This window comes from Gopherus evgoodei, chromosome 3 (genome assembly GCF_007399415.2).
Source record: "Gopherus evgoodei ecotype Sinaloan lineage chromosome 3, rGopEvg1_v1.p, whole genome shotgun sequence".
NCBI classification, from domain to species: Eukaryota; Metazoa; Chordata; order Testudines; family Testudinidae; genus Gopherus; species Gopherus evgoodei.
Window position 1 is genome coordinate 205,794,519 of NC_044324.1, and position 20,855 is coordinate 205,815,373.

Consider the following 20,855-nt stretch of genomic DNA (forward strand, 5'->3'; position numbering starts at 1 on the left):
CCTTAGTCCCAGATTTGGACCTTAGCGTCCAAAATATGGGGGTTAGCATGAAAACCTCCAAGCTTAGTTACCAGCTTGGACCTGGTACTTGCTGCCACCACCCAAAAAATTAGAGTGTTTTGGGGCACTCTGGTCCCCCTGAAAAACCTTCCCTGGGGACCCCAAGACCCAAATCCCTTGAGTCTCACAACAAAGGGAAATAATCCTTTTTCCCTTCCCCCCTCCAGGTGCTCATGGAGAGATACACAGACACAAGCTCTGTGAATCCAAACAGAGTGACTCCCCCTCTCCGTTCCCAGTCCTGGAAACAAAAGCACTTTCCTCTTCACCCAGAGGGAATGCAAAATCAGGCTAGCAAATCCAACACACACAGATCTCCCCCTGATTTCTTCCTCCCACCAATTCCCTGGTGAGTACAGACTCAATTTCCCTGAAATTTCCCAGAAAAGAAAACTCCAACAGGTCTTAAAAGAAAGCTTTATATAAAAAAGAAAGAAAAAATACATACAAATGGTCTCTCTGTATTAAGGTGACAAAATACAGGGTCAATTGCTTAAAAGAATATTGAATAAACAGCCTTATTCAAAAAGAATACAAATCAAAGCACTCCAGCACTTATATTCATGCAAATACCAAAGAAAAGAAACCATATAACTTACTATCTGATCTCTTTGTCCTTACACTTAGAAACAGAAGATTAGAAAGCAGAAACTACTTCTCCAAAGCTCAGAGAAAGCAGGCAGACAGACAAAAGACTCAGACACAAAATTCCCTCCACCCAAAGTTGAAAAAATCCGGTTTCCTGATTGGTCCTCTGGTCAGGTGCTTCAGGTGAAAGAGACATTAACCCTTAGCTATCTGTTTATGACACGCCCCCCAAATTGCAGACAGTGGGGAAGCTCACTGGCGGCGATATCCTTCTAGAACTTTAAAATAAACAGATTACTACAACACATGCACCTTTACATATACTACTAAGTATATAACTAACAGACTTCTACATTTTAAGAACACTTTTTAACTACTGAATTCTGGGAAACTCTCACGGGAGAGTGCATCAGCTACTTTGTTAGAAGCTCCTGTGATGTGTTGAATTTCAAAATCAAAATCTTGGAGAGCTAAACTCCAACGAAGAAGTTTCTTGTTGTTCCCCTTGGCAGTATGAAGCCACTTTAGTGCAGCATGGTCAGTTTGTAGTTGGAACCGCCGTCCCCAAACATATGGGCGTAGCTTTTCCAGGGCGTACACAATGGCATAGCATTCCTTTTCACTGACTGACCAGTGACTTTCCCTCTCAGACAGTTTCTTGCTGAGAAACACAACAGGAGGGAAGTTGTGATCTGTTGCTTCCTGCATGAGCACTGCTCCTATACCACGCTCAGATGCATCCGTGGTTACCAGGAATGGCTTGTCAAAGTCCGGGGCCCTGAGCACAGGGTCAGACATGAGCATCGCCTTAAGCTGGGTAAAGGCCTTTTGACACTCATCAGTCCACTTAATGGCATTTGGCTGGGTCTTTTTGGTCAGGTCGGTCAATGGGGCAGTGATTTGGCTGTAGTGTGGTACAAATCGCCTGTAGTATCCGGCCAAGCCTAAGAAGGATTGGACCTGCTTCTTGGACCGTGGGACAGGCCACTTTTGGATAGCATCCACCTTGGCCTGTAGGGGGTTTATGGTTCCTCGACCCACCTGGTGCCCCAGGTAAGTCACTCTGTTTTGGCCTATTTGACACTTTTTGGTCTTAACAGTTAGTCCGGCCTGCCTGATGCGCTCAAAGACCTTTTCCAGGTGTAGTAGGTGTTCGGGCCAGGAGTCTGAAAAAATGGCCACATCATCGAGGTAGGCAACTGCAAATTCTCCCAGTCCAGCTAGTAGACCATCTACCAGCCTCTGGAAGGTGGCGGGTGCATTTCGAAGGCCGAAAGGAAGGACATTGAATTCATACACCCCCGCATGGGTGACGAAGGCTGACCTCTCCTTGGCAGGTTCATCTAGCAGTACTTGCCAGTACCCCTTGGTTAAGTCTATTGTAGAGATGAACTGGGCACGTCCCAACTTCTCCAATAGCTCATCGGTACGTGGCATTGGATAGTTGTCCGGACGAGTTACCGCATTTAGCTTACGGTAGTCCACACAAAAGCGTATTTCCCCATCTGGTTTGGGTACCAGAACCGCTGGAGATGCCCATGCACTGGTAGATGGGCGGATTATACCCATCTGTAGCATGTTCTGGATTTCCCGTTCTATAGCAGCTTGGGCATGAGGAGACACCCGGTAGAATGGGGTTCTGATTGGGTGAGCATTACCTGTATCAATGGAGTATTATGCCCGTTCAGTCCGTCCTGGGGTGGCTGAGAACAATGGGGTGAAGCTAGTGCACAGCTCCTTGATTTGTCGCCGCTGCAGACGTTCCAGGGTGGTTGAGAGGTTCACCTCTTCCACGCCACCGTCTTTTTTCCCGTCGTAGTAGACACCGTCAGGCCACTCAGCATCATCTCCCTGGACTGTAAACTGACAAACCTGTAAGTCTCTGGAATAGAAGGGCTTGAGAGAATTAACATGGTAAACTCTAGGTTTTAGTGAGGAATTGGGAAATGCTATGAGGTAGTTTACAGTTCCCAGGCACTCTTGGACCGTGAATGGCCCTTCCCATGATGCTTCCATCTTATGGGCCTGTTGCGCCTTCAAGACCATAATCTGGTCTCCTACCTTGAAGGAACGTTCTCTGGCATGTCTGTCATACCAGGCCTTTTGCTCTTCCTGAGCATCCTTTAGGTTCTCTCTAGCAAGGGCTAAAGAGTGTCGGAGGGTGCTTTGAAGGTTGCTTACAAAGTCCAGAATGTTAGTTCCTGGAGAAGGCGTAAACCCATCCCATTGCTGCTTCACCAACTGTAATGGTCCCTTAACCTCGTGACCATACACAAGTTCAAATGGTGAAAACCCTAAACTGGGATGTGGTACAGCCCTGTAGGCAAACAGCAACTGCTGCAACACTAGGTCCCAATTATTGGAGAATTCGTTGATGAATTTTCGTATCATGGCCCCCAAAGTTCCATTGAACCTTTCCACCAGGCCATTGGTTTGATGGTGGTACGGGGTGGCAACCAAGTGATTCACCCCATGAGTTTCCCACAGTTTTTCCATGGTCCCTGCCAGGAAATTAGACCCTGAATCTGTAAGGATATCGGAGGGCCAACCTACCCTGGAAAAGATGTCTGTTAGGGCCAGGCACACAGTGTTAGCCCTGGTGTTGCCTAGAGCGACTGCTTCTGGCCATCGGGTAGCAAAGTCCACTAAAGTCAGTACGTACTGCTTTCCTCTGGGTGTCTTTTTTGGGAAAGGACCCAGAATATCCACAGCTACTCGCTGAAATGGGACCTCAATTATGGGGAGTGGCTGGAGAGGGGCCTTGACCTGGTCTTGAGGCTTTCCCACTCTTTGGCATACCTCACAAGACTGGACATACTTGGCAACATCCTTGCCCATCCCCTCCCAGTGGAAGGACTTCCCCAACCGGTCCTTGGTTCTGTTCACCCCAGCATGGCCACTGGGATGATCATGGGCTAAGCTTAAGAGCTTCCCCCGGTACTTAGTTGGAACCACCAACTGTTTTTGCGGCTGCCATTCTTCCCGGTGTCCACCAGAAGGAATTTCCTTGTATAAAAGTCCTTGGTCTATAACAAACCGGGATCGATTAGAAGAGCTGAGAGGCGGTGGGGTGCTCCGTGCCGCCGCCCAAGCTTTCTGAAGGCTGTCATCTGCTTCCTGCTCAGTCTGGAACTGTTCCCTTGAGGCTGGGGTCACCAGTTCTTCCTCAGACTGTGGACTTGGGCTTGGTCCCTCTGGAAGCAATGTAGGTGATGGGGTTGTTTCCAGTGCTGGTGAACCGCTCTCCGCTGGTGCACCTGAGGTTATTTCAGGCTCTGGCTGAGCCTTTTGGGTATGGCTGTCTGTTGCTTCTGCCAGTTTTGGCTCGCTGGCGCCCTCTGGCTTTGAGTTTGAAGATGTGGTTGCACTTGCTGGTGCTGGTTGCTGTTCCAGTTCCGGGCCTGGGACTGGAGGTGTTGTGGCTGTTTCAGTGGTTGGCATGGAATCCGGGTCCACTACCTCTGTCTGGGTCTCTGGTAACCCAGATGGGGCGTCTGTGGACGGTTCAGGAACAGGAATGGGTCTGGAAGCTTGCCTGGTTTGGCTACGTGTAACCATTCCCACTCTCTTGGCCCGCCTCACCTGGTTGGCCAAGTCTTCCCCCAGTAGCATGGGGATAGGATAATTGTCATAGACTGCAAAAGTCCACATTCCTGACCAGCCTTTGTACTGGACAGGCAGTTGAGCTGTAGGCAAGTCTACAGCTTGTGACATGAAGGGGTAAATTGTAACTTTGGCCTTTGGGTTGATGAATTTGGGGTCAACGAAGGATTGGTGGATAGCTGACACTTGTGCCCCCGTGTCTCTCCACGCAGTAACCTTCTTTCCGCCCACTCTCAACTTTTCCCTTCGCTCCAAGGGTATTTGAGAGGCATCCGGGCCTGGGGATCTTTGGTGTGATGGTGGTGTAATGAATTGCACTCGCATGGTGTTCTTTGGACAGTTGGCCTTGATATGTCCCAGTTCCTTACACTTAAAGCATCTTCCATCTGATGGGTCACTGGGCCGAGGTGTGTTACTGGAGACTGGTGAGGTGGAAGAGTAGGGCGTCTGTGGCTTTACTTGGGTTGTATGTGGGGTCTTTGGCTGTCCTCGGTTGTAGGGTTTATGGTCGGTGTGCCCCCTGGGGTATTCGTTCCCCTTGACAGTAGCTTTCTTGCTTTCTGCCAGTTCCATCCATTTGGCTCCAATCTCCCCCGCCTCAGCGAGATCTTTGGGTTTTCCATCTTGTATGTACCATGTGATGTCTTCAGGAACACCATCCAAGAACTGCTCCATTTGTATGAGGAGGTGCAGTTGTTCCAAGGTTTGAACGTTGTGTCCTGTTATCCAGGCCTCATAGTTTTTTGCAACGTAGTAGGCGTGTTTGGGAAATGACACATCTGGTTTCCACTTTTGGGTTCTGAAGCGCCGACGGGCATGATCTGGGGTTATCCCCATTCTGTATCTGGCCTTGGTTTGAAAAAGTTTATAGTCATTCATTTGCTGCTTAGGCATTTCAGCTGCCACCTCTGCTAAAGGTCCACTGAGCTGTGACCTTAATTCTACCATGTACTGGTCTTCGGGGATGCTGTACCCAAGACAGGCTCTTTCAAAATTTTCCAAGAAGGCCTCGGTGTCATCCCCTGCCTTGTAGGTGGGAAATTTCCTGTGCTGTGGAGCAATAATTGGCGCTGGGTTGTTAGGGTTGGCTGGCACATGCAGCCCAGCTTTTGCCAAGTCCAGTTCATGTTTTCTCTGTTTTTCCTTCTCTTCATTTTCTTTTTGTTGTTTTTCCATGTCTCGGCGGTGGGCCAACTCTTCTTCTGCTTGTTTCATTTGGTGGGCCACCTCTTCTTCTTATAGTTTTCTTTTGTGTGCTGCCTCTTTGGCTGCCTGTTCTCTTTGGTAGGCTGCCAGTTTGATGCTTTCTTCCTTTTCTTTCAGCTCCATCTCTTTTTGTTTTATTTCTAGTTCCTGTTTGTGTTTTTCCATCTCTCGCCTGTGTTCAGCTTCTTTGATTTGTACTTCGGCCTCAATTTTTGCCTTAGAAGTCATGGTTCCTGTTTTCTTGTGTTGGGGTGCCCTCCGGTGTTTATCTTCTGAACTGCAGGCTCTGTTGCCTCCTGGGGTCTGCTAGCAACAATGTTTTTTTTTTCCTTTCTCCCTCTAGCATAAACTAGAAAAACCACTTTATTTGCATGTATATAGTGCTGGTATTTGCCTCCTAATGGGAGTGCTATTGCATGACAAAAGACCTGTAACAGCTCCTTAATGGCTTCTTGCTTAATATGCAAGCCACAAACTGCCAGAGAGAGCAGAAAAAAAAATTCTCTCTGGTTCCCTTTTAAAACCAAACTGTTTTTCTCTGCTAAAAAGCCCCTAGCACAGAAAAGAAAAATAAAATATTTCTACTGGCTTCTGGATTCTGTCTATCCCACCGCTGCCACCATGTCAAACCTTAGTCCCAGATTTGGACCTTAGCGTCCAAAATATGGGGGTTAGCATGAAAACCTCCAAGCTTAGTTACCAGCTTGGACCTGGTACTTGCTGCCACCACCCAAAAAATTAGAGTGTTTTGGGGCACTCTGGTCCCCCTGAAAAACCTTCCCTGGGGACCCCAAGACCCAAATCCCTTGAGTCTCACAACAAAGGGAAATAATCCTTTTTCCCTTCCCCCCTCCAGGTGCTCATGGAGAGATACACAGACACAAGCTCTGTGAATCCAAACAGAGTGACTCCCCCTCTCCGTTCCCAGTCCTGGAAACAAAAGCACTTTCCTATTCCCCCAGAGGGAATGCAAAATCAGGCTAGCAAATCCAACACACACAGATCTCCCCCTGATTTCTTCCTCCCACCAATTCCCTGGTGAGTACAGACTCAATTTCCCTGAAATTTCCCAGAAAAGAAAACTCCAACAGGTCTTAAAAGAAAGCTTTATATAAAAAAGAAAGAAAAAATACATACAAATGGTCTCTCTGTATTAAGGTGACAAAATACAGGGTCAATTGCTTAAAAGAATATTGAATAAACAGCCTTATTCAAAAAGAATACAAATCAAAGCACTCCAGCACTTATATTCATGCAAATACCAAAGAAAAGAAACCATATAACTTACTATCTGATCTCTTTGTCCTTACACTTAGAAACAGAAGATTAGAAAGCAGAAACTACTTCTCCAAAGCTCAGAGAAAGCAGGCAGACAGACAAAAGACTCAGACACAAAATTCCCTCCACCCAAAGTTGAAAAAATCCGGTTTCCTGATTGGTCCTCTGGTCAGGTGCTTCAGGTGAAAGAGACATTAACCCTTAGCTATCTGTTTATGACAGACCCCGACTGAGATCAGGGTCCCATTGTGCTGGGTGCTGCACTGACCTCGACCGAGATCAGGACCCCTGTTGTATTGAAAGCAAAACGCATTCTAAGCTGATCTTAACACTGTCAGTGCCCTTACAAACTTAGCTGCGTCTCACCCCAGGTTGGCTGGTTGCCCTTAAGCCAGGCTCTTGCCTTTCATCAGCGCTTCAGTCGCTTGGTGGTGGTGTCTGTAGATGAGGGGGAAGAGACAGAGCATGACTAACGTCTCTCCCTTTGATCATGTTCTTTCTTCCCTCTTGGCTTTGCCCTTCCCTTTGTTGGCTTTGTCCTCTACCCCCCTTTTCTGTACCTTTTCCAATTCCAATATACCTTTTTGAGATGTGGAGACCAGCTCCAGTATTCAAGAGGTGAGCATACCATGAATTTATAGAGAGGCAATATTGCATTTCTGTCTTATTATCTATCCCTTTCCCAATGATTTCCCAATGTTTTCTTCACTTTTTTGACTGCCAATGCACATTGAGTGGATGTTCAGAGAACTATCTGCAATGACTCCAAGATCTCTTTCTTAAGTTGAAAGAGCTAATTTAGACCCCATCATTTCAGATGTAGAGTTGGGATCATGTTTCTCAATGTGCATTACTTTGCATTTATCAACATTGGATGTCATCTGCCATTTTTTTGCCCAGTCACCCACTTAGCAGTCTCTTTTGGACTTTTGGGTTTAGCCCATGAAAGATTATGCCCAAATAAATTTGTTAGTCTCTAAGGTGCCACAAGGACTCCACATTCTTTTTGCTGATACAGCTTAGTACGGCTACCACCCTGAAACTTGAGTTCATTTGTATCATCTGCAAATGTGGCCACCTCACGGTTTACCCTTTTTCCAGATCACTTAGGAGTATGTTGAACAGTTCTGGTCCCAGTACAGACCGCTGAGGGAGCAAGTGCTCTTCTCTGAGGACCTTCTCCTGGACGTGACAGGGGTCTGATGCTCTCACTTTGCAAGCCTGCCTGGGACCTTGGAGTTAGTGCTCAAAAGGACCAGGCAGAGCCCTGTTGTTGAACACCAGTGCCTTCCCTCTATCCCTGAAGATGGAAGGGCCCCAACACTGCCCTGCCCTGACCACGGATGGCTCTCAGGTAGTAGGACACAATGAAAACGTGGATCATCCAGTCTCTCATTTCCAGGCCTCCTCACGGCTAAGGTAAAAATCTTCCTGCCCCTGACCATTATGGTCACCTCCAAGATGTGCTGGAGATTGTCTGTGCTGCGGGTTGCTGTCAGCAAGCTCTTCAGCATGGCATCCATGGCTCTGAGCAGGCCTTCTTCAGAGCCTGTCAGCGGAGGGAGATCATGGGTCAGGGTTATGGAACCTGGGGCTGCACCTACCAAGATGACAGCTGGATCTGCAGTCATTGCCCAGAGCCATTCTCTGCAGAGGGCCTGGTGCACAGCAGGTTGGGAAGAGCCAAGCTGCTACGGATGGGACCTGGGCTTCCTGGCAGAGTCCAGGAACCAAAGCACAGCATCTGCAAGGAAGGGATTCCCCACAGAGTGGCCTGAACCCAATAGCTAGGTCTGCTCCTTTCTATTTCCTACTGTTTTCCCTTGGCACTTCCTACCTGTCTTCTCAACTTCCCTCTAGGCTTTCCTTGCTCTTCTGAACTTCCTACCTCGTTCTCATGCCCGTTGATACCCCAGCTGGGCTCTATCACCACGGAAGTCTGGCTCTTTATGGGAAGGTACATAGCGCCTCTCAGTTAAAGCTCATTCTGTAATCACCATGCCTAAGTCCCAGGCTGTGCAGCTCAGGGGAAAGCATCCTGTTATAGGCCTGCTCTGCCCACTTCTACTGTTACTGGGCTGGGGTCCTTGCTCCCCATTTCAGACCTGGTTTCCAAAGGGGCTGAGTACACACAGGCCCCAGGGCCTGGAACTGGAGAGTGCTTGTTCTGGTGACTGACATTCAGGCCCTTCATTATTCAGAGGCTGACAGAGGTGTGGTGAGGGGGTTGGAGAAACCCCACTGCTGAGTAGAAGGAGGTCAAACAGTTGGGATTCTGGGAGCTGAAAGGTTCCTTTGCCCTGCTGTGGGAAGAGGAGCTGGAGACCCGAGATGCCATGTGAATGAGAGTACCTGATGATGCTTTCTTCATGCCCAAGGGGCTGGAGCCTCCGACTGGAAATGCTCATAGAAGTCCATGTTCGAGGACGTCTCTGGGGAGCCCCTTCCTAGGAACAAAACCAGGGTGGAACAACGATGGAGACATCTCTGTCCCAGAGCTGGGAGCCAGGGACGGGGGAAGCTCTCAGCCAGGCTATGCATCTGTCATAAACAGATAGCTAAGGGTTAATGTCTCTTTCACCTATAAAGTGGTTAACAAACAGTGACCTGCAAACACCTGACCAGAGGACCAATCAGGAGACAAAATACTTTCAAATCTCGTGGAGGGAAGCCTTTGTTTGTGGGTTTTGGGTTTGGCTTTGTTCTCTCTGGGTCCTGGATGGGGCTAGAGGTGCAACCAGGTTTCTGCCAATCTCCCTGCTACAGTCTCTTATCTATTCAGAATTGTGAGCAAGAAAAAAGGCGGTTATAGTTTTTTAATTTGTTTTCTTATTTGCATATGTGTACTTGCTGGAAGTAGCTTAAATTGTGTTTCTGCTGGAGAAAGTTTCTTTCTATTGTTTATAAGTTGAAAGACCCTGTAACTTTTTACCATCTAAAGTGCAGAGATAAACCTTTTACTTTTTTTTCTTTCTTTTTTATTAAAAGTTTTGCTTGTAAAACCTGTTAATTTTTTTCTCCTAGTTAAGGTTCAAGGGAATTGGTGGGAAGAAGGGAAGGATAAATTTTCTCTTTGTGTTAGATTCACGCAGCTTGAATCTGTAGTGCCTCTGGGTGAGGGGGAAGGTAACACTCCTCTCGGTGTGGTGATTCAAGAAGTTGAATCAGGCGATCTCCTAGTGTTCCCAGGGCGGGAAGGAGCTGGGAGGAAGAAGGGAGGGGGAAGGGAATGGTTTATTCCCCTTTGTTGTGAGACTCAGGGAATCTGGGTCTTGGGGTCCCCAGGGAAGGTACTGGGGGAGACCAGAGTCTATCAGGCGCTCTACTCTAAGTCCTGATTGGTGGCAGCCTATCAGATCTAAGCTGGTAATTAAGCTTAGGGGAATTCATGCTAGTACCCATATTTTGGACGCTAAGGTCCAGATTTGGGAATTATACTATGACAACATCGGGGATTCTATTTATCCCCCGAAGAGACCTACATGCCACAAGGAGAAAATGGCTCTTACCTCCATAAGGGAATGGGGTCTTCCATCTAAGCTTCTCTGAGACCCAGCATTGCTTGCTTTGATGAGATGAAGTGATGTGTCCCCACTGCTCCTGGAGGTGGCTCAGCTGCAGGCTGAGCCAGTCTGGGAGGCTGTACCAGATCCTAGGGACTGGAAGACAGCCAGGAAGGGGGTTCCTATTCATTTCACACCAAGAGACCCTATAGAAGGGAAGTGTAAAGGGAGGAGGTGAAGCTAACCCTGAGCCTCTGTCCCACCACCACCTCCTCAAAGGTAGAGCTTTCCGAGCTTCAGTGGGGCTAGGGGCTGTAGCCTGACACAACGGCCCTTCTGCACCTTATAGGGCAGGGAGAGCTCTGCCTGGGAACAGGGGGGATGTGATGCGGTAGACCAAGAAAAGGGGGGTAGGGATGGGTGTGAGGGAAAGTGCTCCTGCCCCAGATAAAAGAATTTAGGGGGTGGAGGGAAGGACCCTGATCCACAGAGAGGGGAGAGAGTTTTAGTCAGTGCCAGGGGCTCCATTTCCCCTTCCATTAGCTCCCCATTTACAGTGAGCCAGAGCAGTACCTGCAGCAGGGAGCAAGCGACAGTTGTTGGTGGCCTCAGAGGCACAGCCCCTGCATTGCCTCAGGCACCTGACGCAAGTCTCGGATGATGCGGAGCTGGCCCATCACTTTGCCCGTGACGTCCTCCTACTGCAAGGGAACGAGAACCTCTTAGAGACTCAAATGCCCTGAGGAATCAGGGGCAATTAAGGGCACATGTGTCATAGTATCTTTCTCCAATCTGACCCTTAGAGTCCAAAAGTTGGGGTACTAGCATTAATTCCTCTAAGCTTAATTACCTTCTTAGATCTGATAAGCTGCCACCAATCAGGAATTCCAGTGCCTGATACACTCTGGTCCTCCCCAAACCTTCCCTGGGGACCCCAAGACCCAAATTCCTTGAGTCTCACAACAAAGAGGAATAAACCATTTTCCTTCCCCCTCCTTCCTCCCTCCCAGCTCTTTCCTGCCCTGGGTACACCAGGAGATCACCATGATTCAAACTCCTTGAATCACCACACAGAGAGGAATGTTACCTTCCCCCTCCCTCCTCTTTTCCTTTCACCCAGAGGCAATACAGCTTCAAACTCCGTGAATCTAAAACAAAGGGATTCCACCCTTCTCCCTCCCTGTTAAGTACAGACTCAATTCCCTTGAGCCTCAACAAGGGATAAAAATCAGACAGGTCTTAAAAGCAAAACTTTTAATAAAAGAAAAAAGAAAAAGAAAATCACTGTAAATTCAAGATGGAATATTACAGGGTCTGTCAACTTCTAGAAACTGGAGAAAAAGCCTCCTCCAGAAGAAATACAACTTAAAATTCTTCCAGCCAGATACACATTAAATTTCTACCAGCCAGATACACATTAAATTTCTACCAGCCAGATACACATTTGCAAATAAAGAAAAAACAATCAAAAGGACTAAACTACCTTTCTACCTTTTGTACTTACTAAATTTGAACAGAAGATTAGAGAGCCTGTAGGTACGTGTGGTTACTCTCAGAACCCAGAGAGAACAAAACAAAACCCCAAAAACACAAACAAAGGCTTCCCTCCACCGAGATTTGAAAGTATCTTGTCTCCTGATTGGTCCCCTGGTCAGGTATTTGGTTCCCTGTTTGTTAACCCTTTACAGGTAAAAGAGAAATTTACCCTTAACTATCTGTTTATGACAACATGGAACCAGCAGCATTTTCACCCACCACCTGCCCACCTCGGAGGGATGGATTCACCTCCTGAACCCTAGAATGGAGTCTTCTTGTCCTTTCTAGTAACCTTCAGGGCCAACCTCTCTACTTGGAGAGGGACCTCCTGCCACCTCCCCCTCAGTGCCCTTGACAGCTGTTCCACCTCCAAACCAAAGCTCACATTCTCAGAACCTTCTCCTCCACCCTCACACAGCTTGGGCAGAGAGGGGGCTCTAGCGGGGGGGGCAGGAGGGATTCTGGAAGCAGTGAAGTGGGTTGCGGGCAGGTTGACATCTTGCCCCAACTCCTCCCAGACACTAATGCTGAAGCCACAGGATGGCAGCCCTGGGGAATGGGGCAGATCAGCAGCTCCTGCTGACTGAATCCTCCCCTTCTCTCTAGGTGGTGGCTTGGTTGACACCAACATAAGGCCACTGGGGGACCTGGGCTGAGGCCCTGTGGGTCGGGAGGGGCTCACAGAGGGCAGTTAGGGGACTCGGCTTCTCTTCCCAAGAGTGAAAGCACTGTTCCCTAAGAACATAAGTCCGTGATGAAGTAATGCTTGTGTCAAGGTTTCTTTTCCCACTTTGAACTTTAGAGTGCAAATGTGGGGGACCTGCACGAACACTTCTAAGCTTAATTACTAGCTTAGATCTGGTAACGCTGCCACCAGCCAGAATTTAGTGTCTGGCACACTTTCTGTTCCCCCAAAACCTTCCCTGGGGAACACAGATCCAAACCCCTTCAATCTTAAAACAAGGAGAAATTAACCATCCCCCCTTTTTTCCCCCCAGACTTTCCCCTCCCTGGATTGCCTTGAGAGGCTTCACACAGATCCAAACTCCTTGGATCTTAAAACAAGGAGGAATTAACCATCCCCCCTCCTTTTTCCCCCACCAATCCCTTGTGAGTTCAGATCCAATTCCCTTGGATCTTAAAACAAGGAAAAATCAATCAAGTTCTTAAAAAGAAAGCTTTTAATTAAAGAAAGAAAAGGTAAAAATTCTCTGTAAAATAAGAATGGAAAATGCTTTACAGGGTACTTAGATTTATATAGCCCAGAGGAAACCCCCTCTAGCCTCAGGTTCAAAGTTACAGCAAACAGAGGTAAAAATCCTTCCAGCAAAAGAAACATTTACAAGTTGAGAAAACAAAACAAAGACTAATCTGTCTTGCCTGGCTATTACTTACAATTTTGAAACAGGAAAGACTGATTTAGAAAGATTTGGAGAGCATGGATGTACGTCTGGTCCCTCTTAGTCCCAAGAGCGAACAACCCCCAAAACAAAGAACACAAAACAAAGACTTTCCTCCACCAAGATCTGAAAGTATCTTGTCCCCCTATTGGTCCTCTGGTCAGGTGTCAGCCAGGTTTACTGAGCTTCTTAACCTTTTACAGGTAAAAGAGACATTAACCTTTAATGATCTGTTTATGACAGCTTGTCATTAATTAGCCTTGCTAAAGAGCTGTGCTGAAGCTGCTCTGGGGACAAGCTGGTTCCCTCCTGCTCATGGAGGTGAATTCATTTCCCTTCTCAGTAGCTGCTCTCACTCTCATTCCCCACCAGGCTCCTCGCTGCCAGGCCAGCGAATGGCGATAGGATGGCAATGAGGCTAGGAGGACAGACTGGAAAATGGAGCTAAGAGTTAAGCTACTCATAGTTCTCTTACTAATTCTTGTGTATATAATTATAATTTCTATAGTTGTAGTTAGTTTTATTCGTTCTATAATATAGTTAGTGTATATAGTTGAGAGGGGTTCGAGGATTAGCCCCTTCCCCGCACCCGGTACCGGGGCCCATGCCCAGTTCACCGGGCTTCAAACCATGCTCGGCCTGCCACAAGCCGATGCCAATGGGAGATCCCCACGACTCCTGTCTTAAGTGCCTCGGGGAATCCCATCTCTCGGATAAGTGCTGGATCTGAACGGCCTTTAAGCCGAGGACAAAGAAGGAGCGGGACTTTCGTCTCAAACAGCTCCTGATGGAGGCAGCTGTTACTCCTCTGCCCTCTGCACCAGGGAGAAGCGCTTCTTCGGCACCGGATTGCACCGATACCGCTAAGGCCCCTTGGCACCGACCGTCGCCGGCACAGATGTCTGCTCAGCACCGTTCTCTGTCCCCACAGGTTAAGAAACATAAGACTCCTTCTACTTCCTTGCCACCCGCACCACAGTTGGAGCACCCGCCTAAGTCGGACCGCCCGGCACCGACACCTGCCGCAGCACCGCCAGCTTCGGCACCGTCAAATCCGGTCCCGCAAGGGCTGTCGAGGCCGGTGCCTGAAAGCTCCCCAGCGCACACCGTGGTTGAGCTCACTATTCCCTCCATGCCGGAGACCTTCTCCACATCGAGGGAGCTGATCACGCTGACAGAGTCTGCGTTGCCTCAACCCCTGGCACCGCCGGTGCAGGTTATACAGTCGATTGGCAAGCCTGCCCTGCTGAGACCATCCTTGATCGGCCCCGCCGAGAGGCATCGATCACGATCGCGGTCCCGCCGGCATTCTCGGTCCTGTCACCGATCCCGGTCCCGATGCCGCTTGCAGTCCCGGCACTGCTCTCCATCTCAGTACCAGTTGCACTCGCGGCTCCATTCAGCATCCCGTTCGCTGACCCGGTACTCTCAGCACCGATCCAGCTCCCGGCACCATTCCCGGCACTACACCTCTCGCAGCCACTCCAGACGTCAAGCGTCGAGATCCGGGTCGACCTCCCGGCACTGCTCCGGTTGCAGGTCCCGGTCTCATTCCCGGTATTGGTATGCCGCCTGGTACCACTCTCCAGTGCTGTACAGAGAGAGATCCTTTAGAGATGGAGACCCTTCCCAGGGCTTTTCAGCTCCTCCGTGGCCGTCTCGACACACATCAGTGTCATCTCTCGTGGACAGTGTTTCCTATGCATAGGACCATGACTCAGATGTGCCCAGCCGAGTCTTACAGGAGACCCAGGCCCAAGAACAAGGACCTCATCAGTGGTCATTTTGGACACTTTGGGCATATCATCAAGCCCAAGGTGCGCCTCCAGTGCCATCACGCTCCGTACTATCGGAACACCAGGTGCTGGAGGTGACGGTCAGCCGCTCCCCTCCTGCGGGTACGGAGGAAACTCCCATGCAATCAACAGGCTTTCAGGTTCCACCTGAGTCTGACGTAACCCAAGAACAGGAGCCCACGCAGGACCCTCTTGTCCCTGGCCTTTCCTCTTCCTCCTCTCCTGATGAAGCGGTGGCGGGGACATCCTCCTCGGGCCCTCCTCCAATTGACCTGAAGGCACATCAGGACCTCCTGAGATGCGTGGCCATGAATACGAATCTTCAGGTGGAGGAGGTCCCGGAGATAGAGGACCCAGTGGTGGATATTTTGTCAGCTGACACCCCCACAAGAGTGGCTTTGCCATTCATTCGTACGATCCAGGCAAATGCCAATACCATCTCCCAGTCTCCAGCCTCTATTCCGCCCACGGCCAGGGGAGTTGAGCGGAAGTACATGGTGCCCTCTAAGGGGTATGAGTACCTGTACGCGCACCCTCCTCCCTGCTCCCTCGTCATGCAATCAGTCAACGAAAGGGAGCGCCATGGCCAGCAAGCTCCTGCTCTAAAATCAAAGGAGGCTAGACGCATGGACTTATTGGGCCGCAAAGTATACTCTGCTGGGGGCCTCCAACTCAGGGTAGCAAACCAACAAGCCCTGCTTAGTCGGTACAACTATAATACCTGGGCAGCGGTTGGAAAATTCACGGAGTTAGTTCCCCAAGACTCCCACCAAGAGTTTGCTGCCCTTTTGGAGGAAGGGGAGAAGGTAGTGAGAACTTCTTTCCAGCAGCAGACTCCACAGCCAGGACTCTGGCTTCAGGAATCACTATGAGATGAATATCATGGCTTCAGGTGTCAGGCCTTCCACCTGAATTACAGCACACCATACAGGACTTGCCCTTCGATGGCCAAGGCCTATTTTCTGAAAAGATGGACCCTAGACTGCAAAGCCTAAAGGACAACAGGGTGATCATGCGCTCGCTCGGGATGCACACACCGGTGACTCAGTGCAGATCCTTCCGTCCTCAACCTCACCGCCCTTACCCCCCACCTAGGCCACGACAGGACTTCAGCAGAAGGCGTGTCTGAGGCAATCGCAGACGGCAGTCTGGACCCCAAGGGGGTCAGAATCAGGGTCCCTTCAAACCACCCGCAGGACCCAAACCAAACTTTTGAAGGTACGCCAGAGGACGGCGTACCAGTTGTCTCCCAGAATCCTTTCCCTCCCTTTTACAACCACCTCTCCCTTTTCCTCCCTGCGTAGACCCAACTAACTTCGGATTGTTGGGTCCTACGCATGGAAGAATTCGGATACCACCTCCAGTTTATTCCCCCCCCTCCCACCCCCCATCCTCGTCCCTCTTCAGGGACACCTCTCATGAGCAATTCCTCTTGCAAGAGGTACGGTCGCTCCTTGCCATGGGAGCTATAGAGGAGGTACTGAAGGACTCGAGGGGCAAGGGGTTCTATTCCCGCTATTTCCTAATCCCCAAGGCGAAGGGAGGTGTCAGACCTATCCTAGACCTGAGGACTCAACAAGTTCATGATAAAGTTGAAGTTCTGCATGGTATCCCTGGGGACCATCATCCCGTCCTTGGATCGATATGAAGGACGCGTATTTTCACATTGTCATTTACCCTCCGCACAGGCAGTACCTCCGGTTTGTGATCAACCGTCAACATTTCCAATTTACAGTCCTTCCTTTCGGCCTCTCTACAGCCCCGCGAGTATTCACAAAATGTATGGCTGTAGTCGCTGCCTCCCTTCGTCGTCATTGGATACATGTCTTCCCGTATCTCGACGATTGGCCCATTCGAGGGGCCTCTGAGACCAAAGTCACCAGTCATGTGCGCATCGTCAAGGACCTATTCAAGCAACTAGGCCTGATGATCAACATAGAGAAATCCACTCTGGTTCCCACACAAAGAATAGACTTCACTGGGGCCATTCTGGACTCCAATCTCACCAGGGCCTGCTTACCACAACCTCAGTTTCAGGCAATGGTATCAATTATATAAAGCCTACAAAACTTCCTGACAACTTTGACTCGCACTTATCTCGGCCTCCTGGGTCACGTGGCTGCCTGCACATTCGTGATCAAACACGCCAGACTACGTCTCCGTCCCCTTCAAACTTGGCTTTCCTCGGTCTACCACCTGGGCGGAGACAGTATAGACACGATCCTCACGATCCACCCGAGCATCCTAAGCTCCTTGGACTGGTGGTTGATGCCCTCCCTGGTCTGTGCAGGAATGCCATTCCATCCACCTCAGCCTTCAATGACCCTGACAACGGACGCGTCATCTCTCAGCTGGGGTGCCCACCTCGAATATCTCTGCACTCAAGGCCTTTGGTCAGCTCAGGAACTGGCCTTGCACATCAATGTGCGGGAGCTGAGAGCAGTCCACCTTGCGTGCCAGGTGTTTCAAGGGCATTTACAAGGCCATTGTTTCTCCGTGTTCACAGACAACACAACGGCCATGTTTTACATAAACAAGCAGGGAGGAGCACGTTCCTCCCCTCTTTGCCAGGAAGCTATTCTGCTCTGGGACTTCTGCATAGCCCACTTGATAGACCTGGTAGCGTCCTTTCTCACAGGGTTTTGGAACACTCTGGCAGATCAACTCAGCAGATCCTTCCTGTCTCATGAGTGGTTGATTCGTCCGGATGTTATCCATTCTGTTTTCTGGAAGTGGGGTTTTCCCCACATAGACCTCTTTGCCTCCCGCAAGAACAGGAAATGTCAGATGTTCTGCTCCTTCCAAGGTCTCTCCCAGGGCTCGATCTCAGATGCATTTCTGATACGGTGGATGAGCCATCTGCTTTACGCCTTCTCACCGTTCCCGCTGGTTCACAAGGTCCTGCTCAAACTCTGCAGAGACAGAACCCACCTGATCATGATCGCTCCAGCCTGGCCGAGGCAACATTGGTACACCATGTTGCTTGATCTGTCGATAGCCAACTCAATCCCTCTACCTCTTTGCCCGGACCTCATAACTCAGGACCACGGCAGACTTCACCACCCAGACCTGCAGTCTCTTCACCTCACAGCATGGTTACTGCGTGGGTAAGCCAGTCCGAGTTACATTGCTCTGTTGTGGTGCAACAAGTGCTCCTGGGTAGGAGGAAACCTTCAATTAACATATCTGGCCAAGTGGAAGCTCTTCTCCTGCTGGTGCGGCCAATGTAATGTTATTCCCACCGAGGTACTGGTCCATACCATCTTGGACTACCTCTGGTCTCTCAAACAGCATGGCCTAGTGGTATCTTCATTGAAGGTGCACTTGGCAGCCATCTCTACCTTCCACTCAGGGGAGAGTGGCCGCTCGGTGTTCTCTCACCCAATGGTTTCGAGGTTCCTCAAGGGCTTGGAGCGATTATACCCACAAGTATGCCGCCCCACCCCAACTTGGGACTTCGACCTAGTTCTAGCCAAACTTATGACTGCCCCCTTCGAGCTGCTAGCAACCTGCTCGCTGCTGTACCTGTCCTGGAAGACAGCTTTCCTCGTAGCCATTACATTGGCAAGTCGAGTCTCTGAACTTCGGACTCTCATGGTCGACCTCCCGTATACAGTGTTTCATAAGGACAAGGTATAGTTGCGACCACATCTGGCCTTCCTCCCTAAAGTGGTATCGGCCTTTTATATCAACCAGGATATCTTCCTTCCGGTCTTCTTCCCGAAGCCACACTCATCACGCCGGGAACAGCAATTGCATTCCCTAGACATCCGTAGGGCGCTCGCATTTTATATCGAACGAACAAAGCCCTTCCGTAAAAAACCCCAACTCTTCGTCGCGTTGCAGATCGAATGAAGGGCCTACCTGTCTCCTCCCAGAGGATTTCATCTTGGGTGACATCGTGAATCCGCACCTGCTATGACTTGGCTCATGTTCCGATGAACCACCTTACCGCTCACTCTACCAGGGCTCAGGCTTCATCTGCCGCTTTCCTGGCTCATGTACCCATCCAGGAGATATGTCGTGCAGCTACCTGGTCCTCAGTCCACACCTTTGAGTCACATTACGCATTGGTTCAACAGTCCAGAGATGACGCGGCATTTGGATCAGCAGTTCTACATTCTGCGACATCTCACTCCGACCCCATCGCCTATGTGAGGCTTGGAAGTCACCTAATTGGAATCGATATGAGCAAGCACTCGAAGAAGAAAAGACGGTTACTCACCTTTGTAACTGTTGTTCTTCGAGATGTGTTGCTCATATCCTTTCCAAACCCGCCCTCCTTCCCCTCTGTCGGAGTAACCGGCAAGAAGGAACTGAAGGGCTGTTGGGTTGGCAGGGGTATATATCCGGCGCCATAGCGGCGCCACTCTAGGGGGCGACCCAGCCAACCCACCGAGTGTTGCTAGGGTAAAAATCTTCCGACGAACGTGCACGCAGCGCACACACACCTAATTGGAATGGATATGAGCAACACATCTCGAAGAACAAGTTACAAAGGGGAGTAACCGTCTTTTCTCAGAACCCTCTCCTCCACCCCCACCCAGCTTGGGCAGGGAGGGGGCTCTAGTGGGGTGTCGGCAGGAGTGATTCTGGCAGCAGTGAAGTGGGTTGCGGGCAGGTTGACATCTTGCCCCAACTCATCTCAGACACTAATGCTAAAGCCACAGGATGGCAGCCCTGGCGAATGGGGCAGATCAGCAGCCCCTGCTGACTGAATCCTCCCCTTCTCTCTAGGTGGTGGCTTGGTTGACACCGACACTAGGCCCCTGGGGGAACTGGCTGAGGCCCTGGGGGTCAGAAGGGGCTCGCAAATGGCACTTAGGGGACTTGGCTGCTCTTCCCAAGAGCGAAAGCGCCATGCCCTAAGAACATAAGTCTGTGATGAGGTAATGCTTGTCATTAATTAGCCTTGCTAAAGAGCTGTGTTGGAGCTGCTCTGGGGACAAGCTGGTTCCCTCCTGTTCATGGCGGTGAATTCATCTCCCTTCCCAGTAGTACCTGCTCTCACTCTCATTCCGCACCAGGCTCCTTTGCTGCCAGGCCAGCAAATGGCGATAGGATGGCAATGAGGCCTGCACCCCGCCCCAATCTCCTGAGTCTAATGCAGCTGCATACCTTGTCCCCCAGCAGCTGCCTGGCTTCCCCAGGAAGGAGTAGGCGAGGAGCAGCCCAGCCTGGCTGACATGCAGCAGGGGGTCGTGGATGGCCAGCACTGCCATCCAGAGGAAGAATCCTCTCTGCCCCTCCTAGAAGAACTTTCCAAAGACCTAAAACCAACAGGATGTGAGGCATTAGCAGATTGCCCAGAGCCAAGCTCCAAATCTTGGGGCTAGAACGCCATCTCCATCTAGTGACCACAGGAGGCAGCCATTGAAGGGGACCCAGCCACCTCCCACTCCCTGAGCTGTCTCATGCCCTGGCAGAAAGTCCTTACCTCCCGCACCCTGGCTGTCTTCCTGTACCCAAGGAGCCTCCTGTCCCAGCACCACAGGTCTTTGGCCTCACGGATGCTCAGCCCCAGGAAAGAGAGACACACATGCATTTGCCATTCTGATTGCAGTGCTTGTGTCCTTCCAATCCCATTGGTGGCTGCATAGTGGGCAGAATCATCACTGTGTGCCTGACCCAACACAATGGCAGAGGAGGAGTGTAGAACAGAGAAAGAGACAGACAGAGACTCATCCTCCACCCGGGGTCAGTCTGAGAGAAATTGGCTGGGGTCCCAGTCTCACTCTTCTATCCGGTGCCATTTCCCAGCTGGGTTCCTTACCAGTCTGGTGCAGCAGCAGCTGGTAGAGTCAGTAAACCCCCCTCTGGCCTGCCGGCTGAGGTCCTTGTCTGAGTCAATGATGAACAGAGCCAGCTATGCCACATGGTGACCC